General features: G+C 35.6%; 1 protein-coding gene across 9 annotated transcripts in view; it reads right to left on the bottom strand.

Moving 5' to 3' along the window:
* The window catches only part of WDR17 (WD repeat domain 17), a 120,865-nt gene extending 107,377 nt beyond the window's left edge, over positions 1 to 13,488 (bottom strand). For 5 of the 9 annotated variants that reach the window (XM_054554739.1, XM_054554742.1, XM_002815309.4 and 2 more), the window contains exon 1: positions 13,250 to 13,488. The gene's annotated coding sequence lies outside the window, so the exon portion shown is untranslated. The remainder of the gene's footprint in view (positions 1 to 13,249) is intronic. The other 4 variants (XM_054554741.2, XM_054554744.2, XM_054554748.2 and 1 more) reach the window with 3 other exon arrangements.
* Between the last annotated feature and the right edge of the window lie 2,877 nt (positions 13,489 to 16,365).

Genomic DNA, 16,365 nt, shown 5'->3' with positions numbered 1-16,365 from the left:
CTTAGGCTTTTACCAGATGTGGCCTCTTGACCTTGGACTCCTTAGCCTCCGTAATGGTAAGAAATAAACTTATTTTCTTTACAAGTTACCCAGTTTCAGGTATTCTTCTGTAAGCACCAGAAAATGTATGAAGACAACTAGGTATAAAGAATAACTGATGTTTCCTTAATTTGATTCAATATGAATCACCTTCTGGTGATAGAGACATTCCATTTGAGATACGTATGAGTGTGTATGTGTATGTTGACATTTTAGTAAAGACTATGTGTAAATTTTTAAAAGCATTAAGAAATACAGACTACTTGCAGTACTGCTAATAAAAACTGGGTTTTATTTTTCCAATTCTAATACATTTCTTATTAGTTTACATTTCATTACTTACTTACTGATTAAACAGCCCCATGACAAAAGGAAATCAGTACATCAAAAAGATACCTCCACTCCCATGTTTACTGCAGCACTGCAGCACTATAGCCAAAATGTAGGATCAAACTTAAAGTCCATCAACAGATGAATGGATAAAGAAAATGTGGTATATATACACAATGAAATACTATTGAACCATAAAAAAATAAAATGCTGCCATTCATGGCAACATAGATAAGCCTGGAAGACATGTTGAGTGAAATAAGCCAAGAACAGAAAGGTAAATACTGCATGTTCTCACTCTTACGCAGAAGCTTAAAAAGTTGGTATTATACAACTAAAGAGTAGAATGCTGCTTATGAGAAGCCACAAAGGGTAGCAGGGTAGGGGAGATAAGAAAATATGGATTAAATAATACAAAATTATAGCTATATAGAAGGAATAAGTTCTAGTGTTCTAAGCACCATAGGAAGACTATAGTTAATGATAATTTATTATATATTTTCAAATAGCCAGAAGAGAGGACTTTGAATGTTCCCAATACAAGAAATGATAAATATCTGAGGTGACAGATATACTATCCTGATTTGATTACTCTATATTGCATGTATCATAAATATGTGCCCCATAAACACATATAACTACGTTTCAATGAACAAAATAAATTAATTAAAAAATGACAAAAAGCCCATGACAAAGATCAAAATATGAGTAGAATTGGAGAGATAAGCAGCAAAATATAATTTTAATTGAAGATTTTATACTTTTATATTCCAGTTGAAGAATTTTGTTCCCACAAATTTCAAGATTCAAAGTTCTATTTTGTTCGTAGGTTCAATATGCCTGAGTCATCTGTGCTATAGAGGCATACAAGTGTTCCAGGTTAAAATAGCATTTCTAGCAGATCCTGACAGAATCTCTTCCAACTTTCCACTTAAACACCATAATGAAGACTTGTTGTTTGCCTCCCCACCACCTCCATTCCCTTCTTTGTGCAATCACTACATTTGTATTTGATGATCCTCTCCTCTGCTTCAGTCCAGCTTTAGGTAAAATTCCAGTCCCTGAACTAGAGCAGGTGATTCCAGTTTATACTCGTCATTTCCTTAGCCATTGTAATGGTTCAGTGATGGGAAAAAAGCTCAAATGTGTTTATTTATTTATTTATTTATTATAAATGTTCAAACAGATTTATTTATAATAGCCAAAAACTAAAAACAACCCACTATCCAGTAGTAGGCAAAGGGATTTAAAAAATGTATCCATATAATGGAATATTCTGCAGCAATAAGAAGGAATGAACTAGTGATACATGCAACAAATGCATAAATATCAAGATAATTATACCGAGTAGAATAATATAGACAAAAAGAGTGCACAATGTATCATTCTATTTATAGAAAGTTCTAGAAAATGCAAACTAATATTTAGTGACAGAAAGCAATTAGTGGTTGCCTGGGTCAAATGTGTTTAATCTTGAAATTTAGGACTTTTATGGGCACTACTAGAAAAAGAAGCTTTCTCTTCTGTGGACTAAACCACAGGTAGTGTGAAATCAGAGATAATATTTTACTATCATGAGGAGATATGTAGAATTGCTCGAGGCTACTACCTGGAGCTTGAAAAAAGCCAGCACAGTAGAGAGGGGCTGAGTCACAATGACATCAATTTAACAATGAAGCTAGTTATGAATGATACATACAATCATCCAACTCTATCCTTAGATTTTTTTTTTAAGTTACGTGAGCTAGTAAAATGAGTGTATTTTCTGTTGCCTACAACTGAAAGAACCCTAATTGGCACTTATCACAGGAAAAATACACCAAAAAACTCATAGTCACACATAAAATAAGGTCTCAGCATCAACGACATTTTAATCTGGGAGGAATTTCCTCTAAACACTAAGGTACTATAATCGGTGTCATAGGTACTACGTGAAAGGAACTACAGAGTGTCACAGGTGGACCACCCACAATGCTGCTAGAAATTTTAGAAGCCTTTCTCCCAGGACGTATGTATAAATGTACATTGTCATTGCCTCATTAAATGCCCCCAATTTAGAAAAACAAGATCAATGTCAACCAGAAAGTAACAGAGGTATTAAACCATGCATGGCCTGGGAGCTGTAGTACTGTCTTTCTCATTTCCATCATGTGCCTCTTCTATCCTTCACTCAGTCCATGACCTCTGCCCTTGTATTATTTACTCAGTGACTACGGCTCTTAGTAAAAAAAAAAAAAAAAAGAAAAAAAAATTGGGAGAAAAAGTGAGATAAGACAACAGTACTATACTCAAAGAAGTGTAGCTCTTTAGCAATATATTATAGGTGGAAGCAAAAAGTATTTTTATTTTTTTCATGCATTTCCCCATTGATTGAGTCAATGCAGAAAGGAGAAAATTCCATCTCAGGAAAAAAGAATCTACTAGATAATAGAAAGTCTGCTAGACAATGCCTATTAGATTAGGATATTGACACAGATTTTTATCAATGTTGATATAAGAAGGAGATTTGACATTGATCAAATAGTGATATAATTGATCCAGTATCCAAGAAGAAAGAGTTTGGGGCCTGCAGAAACCTACACATTCTGTGTTTTGGTAATCAGTAGCCTATATGGGCCGCCTCTCATTCAGGAGTAGGAATGAGCATACTATCAGCTAAGATAAAGAGGCTGCAGAATGAGATGGCTAAAATAATGATTATGAAAAAAAAAAGACAATAGCAGAATAAAAATCCACATTAAAGAGCAATAAAGAGCCAAACTGAAATTGCAAAAAAAAAATCATATCAATGATTCAGAGAACAAAGTGAAAAAACTCTTCCAAAACACTGGAAAATAAGGGATTTTTTTAAATTTAGAGAGAAATTGAAAGATACAGTATACAAGGAATGAAACCTCAAACTAAAATATTAAAAATATTTTTAGAAAAAGCTAAAGCACAAGTAAAACTACAGAAACAGAAACAACAATCTGAGATGTAGCCAAAAAAAAAACAACCAACAACAACAACTCATTTACTGGGTTTAAAAAAAGACTCTAAATAGGCAGATCAAAAGTGCTTTTGTTTTAAGCAATATACTTATTTTGCTTAAATATATACATACAGATACACATATTTTGCTTAAATATATATATATGTAAACATATAGTTAACTATCCATACCTAGGTATATTAAGGCAAATTCAAGGCTAATTTATTTCTTTACACTCTAATGAGCAACTAAGAAGAATTTTGTAAAAATATTATGTACAAGCAGAAAAAAACAGATTGGCATCATTTTTCACCACTGCACAAAATTCCCAAATTCAGTGATATAATAACTTTATTAAACTGAAGAACTATTGTGATCTCACTTTTTTTTTCCTTTTCTGAGCCAGGGTCTCGTTGCAACACTCAGGCTGGGGTGCAGTGTCCCGATCATAGCACACTCAAGCCTCAAACTCCTGAGCTCAAGTGATCTTCTTGCCTCAGCCTCCCGAACTGAGACTACAGCACACACTAACACTCTTGGCTAATTTCTTTTTCTTTTTCTTTTTTGTAGACATAGGGTGTCACTATGTTGCCCAAGCTGATCTTGAACTATCCTCAAGTGAGCCTCCTGCCTCCTCCCAAAATGCTGATCTCACTCTTCTATAATTTGCCAAAGTATCATACATGTGTGAAGGGAAAACGAACAGAAAGACATTCTCATACTGGAAAGATTTAGAAGGCAATTTACACATGTATTCTTCTTAAAAGATTACTTGAAAAAAATGACAGTCTTTTTAAAAATGAATCAAAACAAAGAGCTCACATATGGAAGTTAATGTAATTTTTAAAATGTATTAAGCAAAGAAACTGGAATATGGTTATGAAAATGGAAATGACAAAGTAATGACTGAAAGAGAAGACAGATAACCTAAAATGTTCATTATCAAAACTTTAAAATCTCATATTGTTTTCCTAGGTACTAGAGCTTAGGAGAAGAATAGAAGAAAACAAAGATATGGTAAATTTCTCATTTAACAAAGGTAATCAGTAGACACAATTTGTTTCCTGATATTTAGGGAAAAATTGACTCACAATATTAGAAATTGACTCAGTCATCTTATAATTAAAAAAATGAAATTACAAAAATTATGAAATGAAATCTTGAATTTTATTATTTTTGTTAAAATATATCATAAAATTGAAAGAAAAAACTGGAAAAACTATTAACATATACATAAAACATCTTAATATGAAAAGAGTAGTTATAAATCAATCATTTGATAAAGTCTATATAGTTAATTTAAAAGGCATGTCAGAATTATGTTTCTGCATTTAAAAAATAATATATATATATACACATACACATTAAAAACTAAAAGAATATACAGTTCAAGGTAAATATTTGGCTATTTCTAGATAGTAAAATTTGGGGAAGTTTATTATTCCATTGACTTTTTAAACTTTCAGTAATCACTGCACAATTTACTCATCCACTCAATAAATATTTATTGAGCAATAACTATGTGCTAGGCAAGAACAGAAAAAAAGAGCATTAAAAAAAATCCTGCGTGCCCAGGGCTTTTATTCTTGTAGCAGGGAATCACAAAATTAGCACAGGGGCTCGTGTATTTAATCCCAGTGCTTGGGGAGGATAAGGTTGGAGAATCACTTGAGGCCAGGAGTTCAAGCCCAGCCTGGGCAACACAGCAAGACCCTATATGTACAAAAATACAAAAATTAGCCAGGTGTGGTGCATGTACCTCTAGTCCCAACTACTCATGAGGCTGAGGTGTGAGGACCACGTGAACCCAGGAAATCGAGGCTGCAGTGTGCTATGATCATGCCACTGCACTCTAGCCTGGATGACAAAGTGAGATTGTCTTTTTTTAAAAAAAGGAAATTAACAAAACAAATAAGTAAATTATATATATAAATATATATGTATATGTGTAGTATATATCACAATTATCTTGAGTTATATATATATCCGTCAAGATAATTTGTGGAATAGAGAAAAATAAAAATAATGGAGGGAAAAGGGAAAAGGAAAAAGGAGTTCTGGAGACAGAGTTCACATTGTAATTTTTTTAAAAGATGGCACAGGAAGGCCTCATAGGTGATACCAAGCAGACATTTGAAGGAAAGCAAAATATAAAGACATCTGGTGAAAAAAGCTTGCTAAAAAGAGGGAGCACAAAAATAAAGACTCTGAGATGTGTTTCTGGGAATGTCTGAGAAACAGTAAGAAAAAATCAATAAAAGTACCTAAAAATGTCTATTAAAAGGTGAGCGTTATACTAGGATGCAGAGATTCAAGGTAGTTTTGTTAAACTCACTTTTATACTCTTCTGAATTGTGTAATTTTTCTGTAATGTAAATGTATTGCCTTTATTACTAAAAAATAAAACTCTAAAAACATGTTGTTGAAATATCAGTGTTTAAAATGTAAATATACTATATACTCAGAGCTATGCAAAAAATATGTCTTCTCATATAATCCGTAGGTGGTTACTCTTTGGAAAACATCTGGAAAATGCAGAAAACTGAAAGGAATTTTTAAAAATTCATCCATTGGCCCACTCACTTGAGCTCTTCTTGTATCCATAATTCTAAATGAGCATTATTCTCATTGTGACATATAGCATCATACATTATCAAGAATAAATAGGATTTCAAAAATCTCTTAATCAGTGTATCTCAAAGTGTGGTTCTCAAGTATTTTGCATCAGAATTAACTTAGATACTTGCTAAAAATGCAGACTTGTGAATCACATCCCAGCTCTAATAAATGAGAACCTTGGAGTGGAGCTTTTCAATATCACTCTCAGACAATTTGAATGCACAGCAAGGCTTAAGAACTACTGGCCTAATTCAATGACTATAAAGATGAGTTGGAAGAAAAACTGCCTCTGGTATCTTCTACTGTCTGAGATTAATCTCTGAAATGTCTAGTTTACCTTTCACATGCTTGAGTTTACCTGAGCATTTCTGAGTTTACCTTTTACATGCTTGACAGGCAGTGTTATCTAAGCATTCCCAATATATGTCAAATCGTGACGTTCTTAAAAGCTTAGAAGACAAAATAGGTCACAAGCACAGTATTAGCCTACATTAAAATCCTGGATTAGGTAGCAAGTAGAGAAGAATAAGGTCATTATGGCAGTTCTAGTTTGGACTCACAAAATGACCACTTATACCAGTATGAATTCCATCTTGGTCAACAAAACACAGGAGTTACATGTAAGACAAAATACTGAACATCAAAAGAGCAAGACACTGATTCAAAGATACAGAAAGATGAATGGAGTTACCTTTATTATCTATTTACATATATTTTTACACTTTCCTCCATTTTAGCTATGAAAATGAAAATTATATGAATTTGAATCCTGGAACTAGACTTACCCAGATGCTTAGAGGATTACAGAATGTTTTGTGCTGCAACATGGAAATAATTTTTGATTTGATCAAAGAAGTAATCCACATCTACTTCAACAAGCTCATTCATATACTTTCAATGTGATCATTCTGAGAGAGGTATCCAAAGAATAATAGAAAAGGGAGAGGCCGGGCATGGTGGCTCACACCTGTAATCCCAGCATTTTGGGAGGCCAAGGTGGGCCGAGGTCAGGAGTTCCAGACCAGCCTGACCAACATGGTGAAACCCCGTCTCTACTAAAAATACAAAAGTTAGCCGGGCGTAATGGCCTGCACCTGTAATCCCAGCTACTCAGGGGGCTGAGGCAGGAGAATTGCTTGAATCTGGGAGGCGGAGGTTGCAGTGAGCTTAGATCGTGATCGTGTCATTGCACTCCAGCCTGGGCGACAGAGTGAGACTCCATCTCAAAAAAAAAAAAAAAGAGAGAAAAGAAAAAAGAAAAGGGAGAAATCACATATTTTCAAGTATAAACTCAGAATTTTTGAAGTAAATATTCCATTGCGAGAACACTATGAAAGGAAATAAGTAAATATTTGTCATAAAAAGATACAAGATTATTTCTTCAATAGGGTGTGGCAAAAAGTATACCCCTATTTTTATAAATAAAATCACTGCTGATTTAAAAAAAAAAAAAGAGGAACTCTGCCATAAATTGCTATGTAATCCCCAGGACCCTCGCTCCCCTTCTAATTAATCTGGTTTGTGAGTTGGGTTTTGTAGGTGAGTTTTTGAAGCAGGATGAGCCTTCATGCTTACCTGTCTATCAAACTTAGGATTCCCCATTTGGCAGAAAGTCACTTAATGCTGGCATATTCATGTTCTGGGAAAAAGTGTTAAAAATTATTTTGGCAAGTCAATTCGGAAAAACCAGGAAAGAAAATCAAATGGATGCTTAGAAGCTTGAATATTAAAAAAAAAAAAACAAAAAACAAAAAACAGAAACAGGGCCAGGCACAGAGGCTCATGCATCCCAGGACTTTGGCAGGCCAAGTTGGGTGGATCGCTTGAGCCCAGGAGTTCCAGACCAGCCCGGGCAACATAGTGAGATGTCTTCTCTACAAAAAGTAAAAAAAAAAAAAAAAAAGCCAGGAGTGGTGGTGCATGCCTGTAGTCCCAGCTACTCAGAAGGCTGATATGGGGGGATTGATTGAGCCTGGGAGTTCGAGCCTGCAGTGAGCCACGATCACACCACTGCGCTCCAGCAGGAGACCCTGTCTCAGAAGAAAAAAAGAAAAGAAAAAAGAAGTGGAAAAAAAGGGAAAAAAGGATCTACATTAACTAAACTCGAAACTTTCTTCAATATATGCATTCAATATATTGACAGAGGCCTGAAATAAGTCTGATTTTAATTTGCTAAGTAAAGGGCTATATTACCTAAGGCAGGGCCCAGGCACAGATCTGATAGGTTGGTAATCTACATATTAGTCTGCCTAAGTCAAATATTATGCTCTTAGAAAACACAAAATTCTCCCTAAACATGAGTTAATGAATTAATTTTGAAGGTGAGACATTATGCCCAAAAAGCTACTATTGATATATAAATGTTAATGAAACACATCCACTATTATATTTTCAGGAATAAATTCGTTTATTTAGTAGTTCATGGTACTCCCAAGTAAAGCTTCAGAAGTAGAATAGTACATGAACATTACTAGCTCATGAGGCGATCAAGTTGCCAAGAGACTTGGTCGCCTGTTGAGCTCATAATGTTCATGTCCCATTCACCTGCATGGCTTAAAGTACTCGGTATCAGTACTTCTCAAACTCCACGATGCATAAGAATCACTTGAGGCTTGTTAAAACAGATTCCTGAGCCCCTCCCTCAGAAATTCTGATACGGTAGGGACCTGGCCTAAAAATATGCATGTCTAACAAAGTCCCAAGAGATGCTGATGCTGCTGGTCTAAGGTACACTTTGAGTAACAGTGCTGTAAGTAGCATCTAGTACGAAAGTGGGAGAAAGCCTAAGAAATAAATGTATTCAACCTTACAATTGTAGCTAAGGGTAACCATAATCCAGGCTTCAGATGCAACTTCCAAAAACATCTTATTTCTAATATTCTTAACATTTAATTTTAGGCGTGATGGCTACTTACGTACCATGGAGTGCATTGGGATAAGAAATTTCTAAGGTAACCAGATCTCAAATCACAAATGACTTTGCAGCAAATCTTGTATTAATAAGCAAATCAATAAATTATATAAGTATTGGGAAAATAATTTTTAACTAGTATTTTAAGTAAACTTTCTATATGATGAGACCAAAACACATGCATATTGTTTATTAACTACAATTATTTTAACCACACGAAAATGATTTAGACTTTAATTATTTAAACTTTTAACTTACTCACTTGAAGAAATATAATATAAGAGAAAACCATGTTGTGATACATTCTGTAGCTCTTTAGAGAGGGAGCACAAAGCTGAGTGTCACGGCCCGAGGTTCTAAGCCAGCTTTTCCCTTATTAATTTTGAGAACATAATTTTTACGTGTTTAGTGTCCTCATTAACAAAATAACGGTGTTAGAGTAACTGGTCTTCAGGATCCTTCTATCATAAATTCCAAAATGACCCCTTCAAACCTGTTTACCTTAAAAATAAAATGTTGCATAATTCTTTTCATTAAAAGTAACCCATAATGCTTTATCTTAAAGAATCAAACTTAATTAAATGTTAGCTATTTCTTATTAACCAATTATTCATTTTTTGATACTCCATGTGGAGCTGTTTGTATTGTAATGAAGGGTTTTTTTAATAGCACATTAAACACGAGTGCTTTGTGTAATAAAAATTATTTTCGACTTTCCGATTTGAAAGTAAGTTTTTTGTGTGCGTGATACGAAATTGAACTTACTACACATCATAGTAAATGAGTCTGCCTGGGCTACTGGTACATGCTTACAACTAAAAAAAATGGGAAGAATCCGGAAGAAGAAAACAATCAACCTAAGCATAAGAAAAATTATTTAAGGACCTCTATCTTGAGTTCTCCATCTCAGAACATTTGAATGTACAAAACAAGTATTGACTGTTATAACATCTTCACTGACACATGGAAATTTATTTCTTACACTTTGCTACAATTTAACTGAATATGACAATTATCAATCATCCTTATCATAGCAAATAACATTGTTAAATTACCTCCTGTATTATCTTAATTATAGATTTATATTACTGTCCATTTCTACAGTACATTTTTTAAGTTAGAATGTAGAATTACAGAATTTTATAAGACAGTTTACTGAACAATACTTTGTAAGTACATTTAACACAATAAAAAGTAAGATTTTTATCAATATATATAAAAATTATTTTCCTCAAGTAGCTGATAGTGTGACATCTGGAAGGCAGGTGCCAGCTGTGGCTCCAATATCAAGTTCTTTTTTTTCTTACAAAATCTAGCCTATTTGAAATATTTGACTAGTCACTGAAATTATACCTGTCTAGTCACTGAAATCAGATGAAAACAACCTGAACTCTGTTTTCTAATGTGACAGCCCATGCTTTAAGCATGGGATCTTTTCAAATCTTTCTAATTAATCATGATGGGAATTTTTCTTTTACTATACAAAGTTGATCATTTTATATTATTTCTACCAATTTTTATTACCAAAGTTGCAAGTCCTTCGTGAACATTTTAAGTAAACTCAAATAAGAAAAATGTTTTTCTCTAGGTTTTGTTTCCTTATAGAGTAGATTCTTTGGGAGAATTTCTAAAATTCTCTTCAGGTATCCATATCTAATTTCTTGCTCACAAATTTCAAGGAATAGTCTTAACAACAATGAACGAATAATCACGATACTATTTTAACAGGATAAAGCACAGTCTTGGGGATGAAAAAGCACCAAACAAATCTTGAGTTTCATATGTTTCTGATACAAAAGAAAAGGAGCATGAATTAATAAAAAATTCCTTCCAATATCCTCCTTTTTTTCTTTTTCTTTTCTTTTTTTAATTTTTTTTTTACTTTGTCTTGCTCTGTCGCACAGGCTGGCGTGCAGTGGTGCAATCTCGGCTCACTGCAACCTCCGCCTCCTGGGTTCAAGAGATTCTCATGCCTCAGCCTCCCAGGTAGCTGAGATTACAGACGTGCACCACCACACCCAGCTAATTTTTGTATTTTTAGTACAGATGCAGATGGAGTTTCACTATATTGGCCAGGCTGGTCTCAAACTCCTGAACTCCGGTGATCCACCTGCCTCAGCCTCCCAAAGGGCAGGGTTACAGGTATGAGCCACCTCACCCGGCCTATCCTCATATGATTTCTATAAATTAATATAATTTCGATGAAATCTTTGTTCCTGAAGACACACTGGAAGATACATGACTTCACTTTAATATTTCCATCTGTTCAATGGAACAGGTATACAAAATGTAAAATGAGATGATTCAGCAGTTGTCAAAAGTAGCAATGATGCTTCCATATACATAATTATCATGAATAGCTGGGTAAACTCTAAGTATTCAGTATTATAATTCAGTAATCTGACAAAGTGTTACCTTTCTTGCATATGTTAGATTTCAAAGAAATTCTGGAATATAGGATGAAAATGTGAATCCTTCAAAACTGTTAGAATTACATTTTAGTCGTCATTAAAGTATTTAGGCAACAAAATTAGGTACTCTGGAGAATTTACACATTTCATTAATAGTGACAACCTAATCATTCATGTTGGACTTCTAATATCCATCAGAGTAAAACAGTAAAACAAACAAACAGAAACCTGTTCTTAAACTTCTCCGAGTAATTAAAAAACTGCCACTGGCCCTGCCCCTCCTTTTCCAGACTAAAGGATACAAGATAGACTCTGTAGAAAACAGCAACAACAAAAGCACTCTAGCCCTAGTCTTCCCTCTACTGGGAGCATTGTTTTTCTGGCCTAAATTAATTTATGGCTTTCTAATCTATGGAATTATTATGTGACTAATGGGTAACTTTAAAATATTTAGAACACCACTATTTATCATTAGAAATAAGAATAAAGAATGTTAAAACTTTCAAGTAAGCATATTTAACGTCTTCTTCAGATGTCCAGTTTTTTAAGCAGTTCTATTAATACCAACATAAGAGAAAGTCAGAACAATGTAAACAATAACATTCAACTAGTTATTTTTACATAATTAAGTTTGTGGAACTCAAGAGCTTTACTTTCCATATATGCCCTTTGAAATAAGTCATTGCTTTAAAACTTCCCAGGAACTCTAAAGCTACCATTTGTAACATTAATCTCCAAACAATCCAGTAAAGGATGTTTCCCAAAATATTAACGAATTGACAACTTTTCAAAAGCACTTAATAACTATATTTAATTTTAGATCATAGGAGGGGAAAGGTTCTCAGACCACCTATCTCAGATGTCTGCCTTCAAAACAGTTAGATATAACTATATCCATCTTCTTGAACACTTAGGCCAGTCAGGCAGAATCTCAAAAGGATGTAAGAGTGCTTTCTCCATAGAGTTTGTAATCACCACCCGCCCAGTATCAGCTCCTGGCAAGCAGGGTAATGATAAGGCACAAATCTACAAATAAATTAATGCTTAAACTCTTGTGGAGTTCAAATTTATAAATTCTCATAAATTCATTGTTATTTATTTCTAATTTTTACAATGCAGAAATGTTATTAGAGTGCTAAGAATGGCAACTATAATCTCACATTGTTGGGCTTTGGCCGTTTCGTATCCTTTTATAACGAACTTGTGTTTTTTTGATAGTTTTCTCTAAAGGGTATTTATGAAAGATTCAGAAATGTAGTATCTCTCTTCAAACCCTTGTTAAATATATATAGTATGTATATGTATATATTAACATGCAAAATAACTTATTTTTGATACATGGTCGGACTTTTCATTCAAATCAATTGCTTTTAATTAATATAGTAAAAAGGTGTCCTTAAATTGTCCAATCTTTGCAAGCAAAGCAAGTCTGTTTTTGGAGAGGGGAGGACAGCAAAGATTCTATTTTACGATCTACTTAATACATAGTATACCTGTCTTACATCCAATACCGTCTTTTTTTCTGGAACGCATTTCCTTTTTACTCAAAACTTTCTTAGTACAACCCTACTAATAAGACCATCTTCAAAGGGGTAAATGATCTATACAGAACTGTCTGGCCGGCGAAGGGATGAGAACAGCAATCTAGGCTCTAGACATATACTTAATAGCCATTAAAATAAAACAATGTCCCTCGAAATGTCCATAGTTTACACTGCAATGGTAGTTTAGATACATAAATATTCGCCGCTTGCTGTGCCTTGCAAGAATCAGGTGTGTGGCTCTAAAACTCAGGTGATTATCTCATTAGGCACCATGGTGTGCAAAGCCCTGCAGGACGTACATCACCCTGGTCCGCGATCACAGGGAGGTCAGAGCCCCTCTCGCACGACGCCGCGACAGTTCAAGCATTACCCTCTTCAAGCCTGAGCTTGCCTTGGTATCTCTGCGGCCCCACCGGCTTCTTACCTGGAGGAGGAGGTGGCTGCAGCGGCGGACAGCGGAAGGTGCTGAAGCCGGCGGGCGCAGCTGCGCGGCGAGCACCGCCAACGCGCGGACCCGCCCCGCCCTCCCCACCTGCTCGCCCCGGGCACCCGGGGTCGGGGCGGCCGGGCCCGCGGGCTCCGAGGGGCGGGAAGCGGGCTCCGCAAGCCCCAGCGCGGAGCCACGATGGAAGGCGCCGCGAGCCCGCTCTCCAGGGTCTGCCCCAGAGGCCCACGTGACAGCTACACAGTTCGCTGATTGGAGCGCCCGGGAGGGGGAGGCGGAAGTGGCTCGTGACCCCTGGAGACTAGGCTGAGGGAGAAGTGGTTACCTGGCAACAGAGAAAGTGTGCTGAAGGCGCAGCTCCTCCGTACTGGAGCGAGGCTTTGGGCAGAGGGTTTGCACTGAGGCTGAAAGTGGAGGAAAACGGTGAACCACCAGCGTTCTCACCACCTAACACATTTTATAGCGAGTCTGCACTTTCTAGGAAAATGAGTCAAATATACAATCAGTCAGTCATCCTGTCTCTTTCTTGAGGGACCTGGAGGAGGGACTTGAACCATTGCCTGGAATGTGAGTGCAGAATGCTGTCTTGCCTGTACTTCATTATTGTCTGATTGGGCCCAAGAAGGTCTGTGGGAGAGCTCAATGGATAAGATTATTTGTTTATATTAATCGAGTTGTATGTGGTTAATGTATCTGCCTTCACAAAACTGACATTTTCCCTGTGGGATCTGGTTGAATGGAAATGCTGGATGTTGCCATTCCTACTGGATTCTTCACATCTCTGAAATATCTTCACTACCTGTGGCCTTTATCCAACACAGGAGAGAGAATAAGCCTCCATATACTCGAAACAAAGTGTATTTAATGACATCTATCGAGAATTAATTATACTCCACTCTAAATAGTTAATAAATGAATGCTCGACCTCAACCAGAGAAAGTCCCTGGGCCTAATTCTTACCCTCCTATGCAGTAGATTTTAATGCTCTTTTTTCCAAAATATTCTCTGCAGAGACGAGTACCTACCACAGTACTCAATATCCTATATTGTAAACTAAAATTTACTTAAATGTTGGATTTCCATATAAAGAATAAACTTGTTAAAGCTAAAATCAGTTCTTACAACTCCATCCCCTATATTCTAACAAAGTGTCTGATGAATAGCAGGTCTTCAATAAATTCTTGATGTACAGACAGATAAAGAAAGAAAGAAATTAGCACACAATCTACCAGAAAAAGTTTAAGGGCAATAACTAAATATAACTCAATGTGTTAAGTACTAAAATAGGGTTACATAAAAGTGCTATGAGATGATTTCAGATGAGGGAGGCAGAACTTTTTCTTCCAAGGTATTCAGGGAAGCTTTCAATATGATTAGTATTTGAGCAGGGACTTATAAATAGGTAGAATTTCACCTGATAAAAAAGGGGAAAGTGTATACTATGCAGCAGGAGCAGCGTTGCCAAAAGCATAAAGTGGGAAAAAATGAACGATTGATGTAAATAAGTTTGATGTTTTTGCCTTCTCCGGAGTTGGGGATGTGAATCCAAAGATAAGAAGGAAGATGGAAATTGGCAAAAGACTGTACTAGAAAAATAAGAAAACTAGATTAAGAAAGATGCAGAATTCTATATATGGGTTAGGCTTTAACCTCTAAACCAAAGGAAGAGATTGAAGTTTATAAAATCAGTGCTTTTTCATCAAGAAAGACACCTTGGAAACATTGAAGATACATGGGATGCACGGAGATGAAGAGCATGGTCTGTTAGGAGAAAAATTCAGTAGTTCGTGGGAAAAGATACTGATGACCTGAGTTAAGATAATGAAAATAAGAATAGCGAAGAGGGAAAATCACAAGAAACATTTCTGTGAAAACAGACTATAGTTTTCATTTATGACTGATATTTGCTAGGTATAGTGCTGAATAGTCACTGGTGTACATGAAGAGAAAATGTTGTTGAAGATACAATGTCTAGCTTGGTCCATCGGTTGGACGGAAAAAATCTTTTATGTTTATTTTGCTCATAATGGCTCCAGCTCTCCAGTTAAGAAACATAAAACTGGCCGGGCGCAGTGTTTCACTCCTGTAATCACAGCACTTTGGAAGGCCGAGGTGGGCGGATCACCTGAAGTCAGGAGTTTGAGGGCAGCGTGGTGGTGAAACCCCGTTCCTACTAAAATACAAAATGAGCTGAGCGTGGTGACGGGCGCCTGTAGTTCCAGCTCCTCAGGAGGCTGAGGCAGGAGAATGGCGTGAACCCGGGAGGCGGAGATTGAGTCACTGCACTTTAGCCTGGGTGACAAGAGTGAGACTCCGTCTCAAAAAAAAAAAAAAAAAAAAAAAAGAAAAAAGAGAGAAAGAAACATAAAATTGAATGAGACAACTGAAATTATCTAGTTATGCACTCATAATTTAAAGATGAAGGTGTTTAAATCTCCAGTCGTATTAGCAGCAGATTTTGATAGAATGATCCCAGTCTCCCAGTTCAGTACTCTTATTCCTTTACCAGAATTTAGTTCATTCCTTTTGAAGAGGAGATTTAAATAATCACAACTATAGTTAGATCTAGAGGAACAATATACCTAATTTATAAAACAAAGATCTCTTTACTCTGATTTTTTATTCTTTTATTCAACAAGTATTTAATGTCATACACTCACCTCACAAAGAAAAAATTGTCAGTCACTTAGGCTGACTGACATTTTCAGGGCAATCATTAGTTCTTAGCACTGAGTACCCGGAGTTCTTCATGATTAAATTTAAAAGCAGAGCGATTAGGGAAGCCAAATGACTCCAGTCAAATTCATCTTCAAGGATAGACAGACATGTTCTATGAGTGCAATGGCTTTGAAAAGGAAGTTCAGTGCAATTTAATGTGGCAAATGCCCTTTTAATATGTATTCTGGATGAGAAATCAACAAGAAAAAAACTTCTTAAATTAAAATTTTAGAAAAGTTTATCCAAAAAGACTTTAGATTCACCTAACTGAAAAGCCCTCTCACACTATTTTTAATGTAAAAATGGTAAGAGAGCAGAAACAAGTATAACAGAAAAAAAAAAACTTAATGTGCAGTAAATAGTGAACTAAATACTTA

The sequence above is a fragment of the Pongo abelii genome, chromosome 3 (genome assembly GCF_028885655.2).
Source record: "Pongo abelii isolate AG06213 chromosome 3, NHGRI_mPonAbe1-v2.0_pri, whole genome shotgun sequence".
NCBI lineage: Eukaryota > Metazoa > Chordata > Mammalia > Primates > Hominidae > Pongo > Pongo abelii.
The sequence above is the reverse complement of the archived record's forward strand: the minus strand, read 5'-3'. Positions and strand labels throughout refer to the sequence as shown.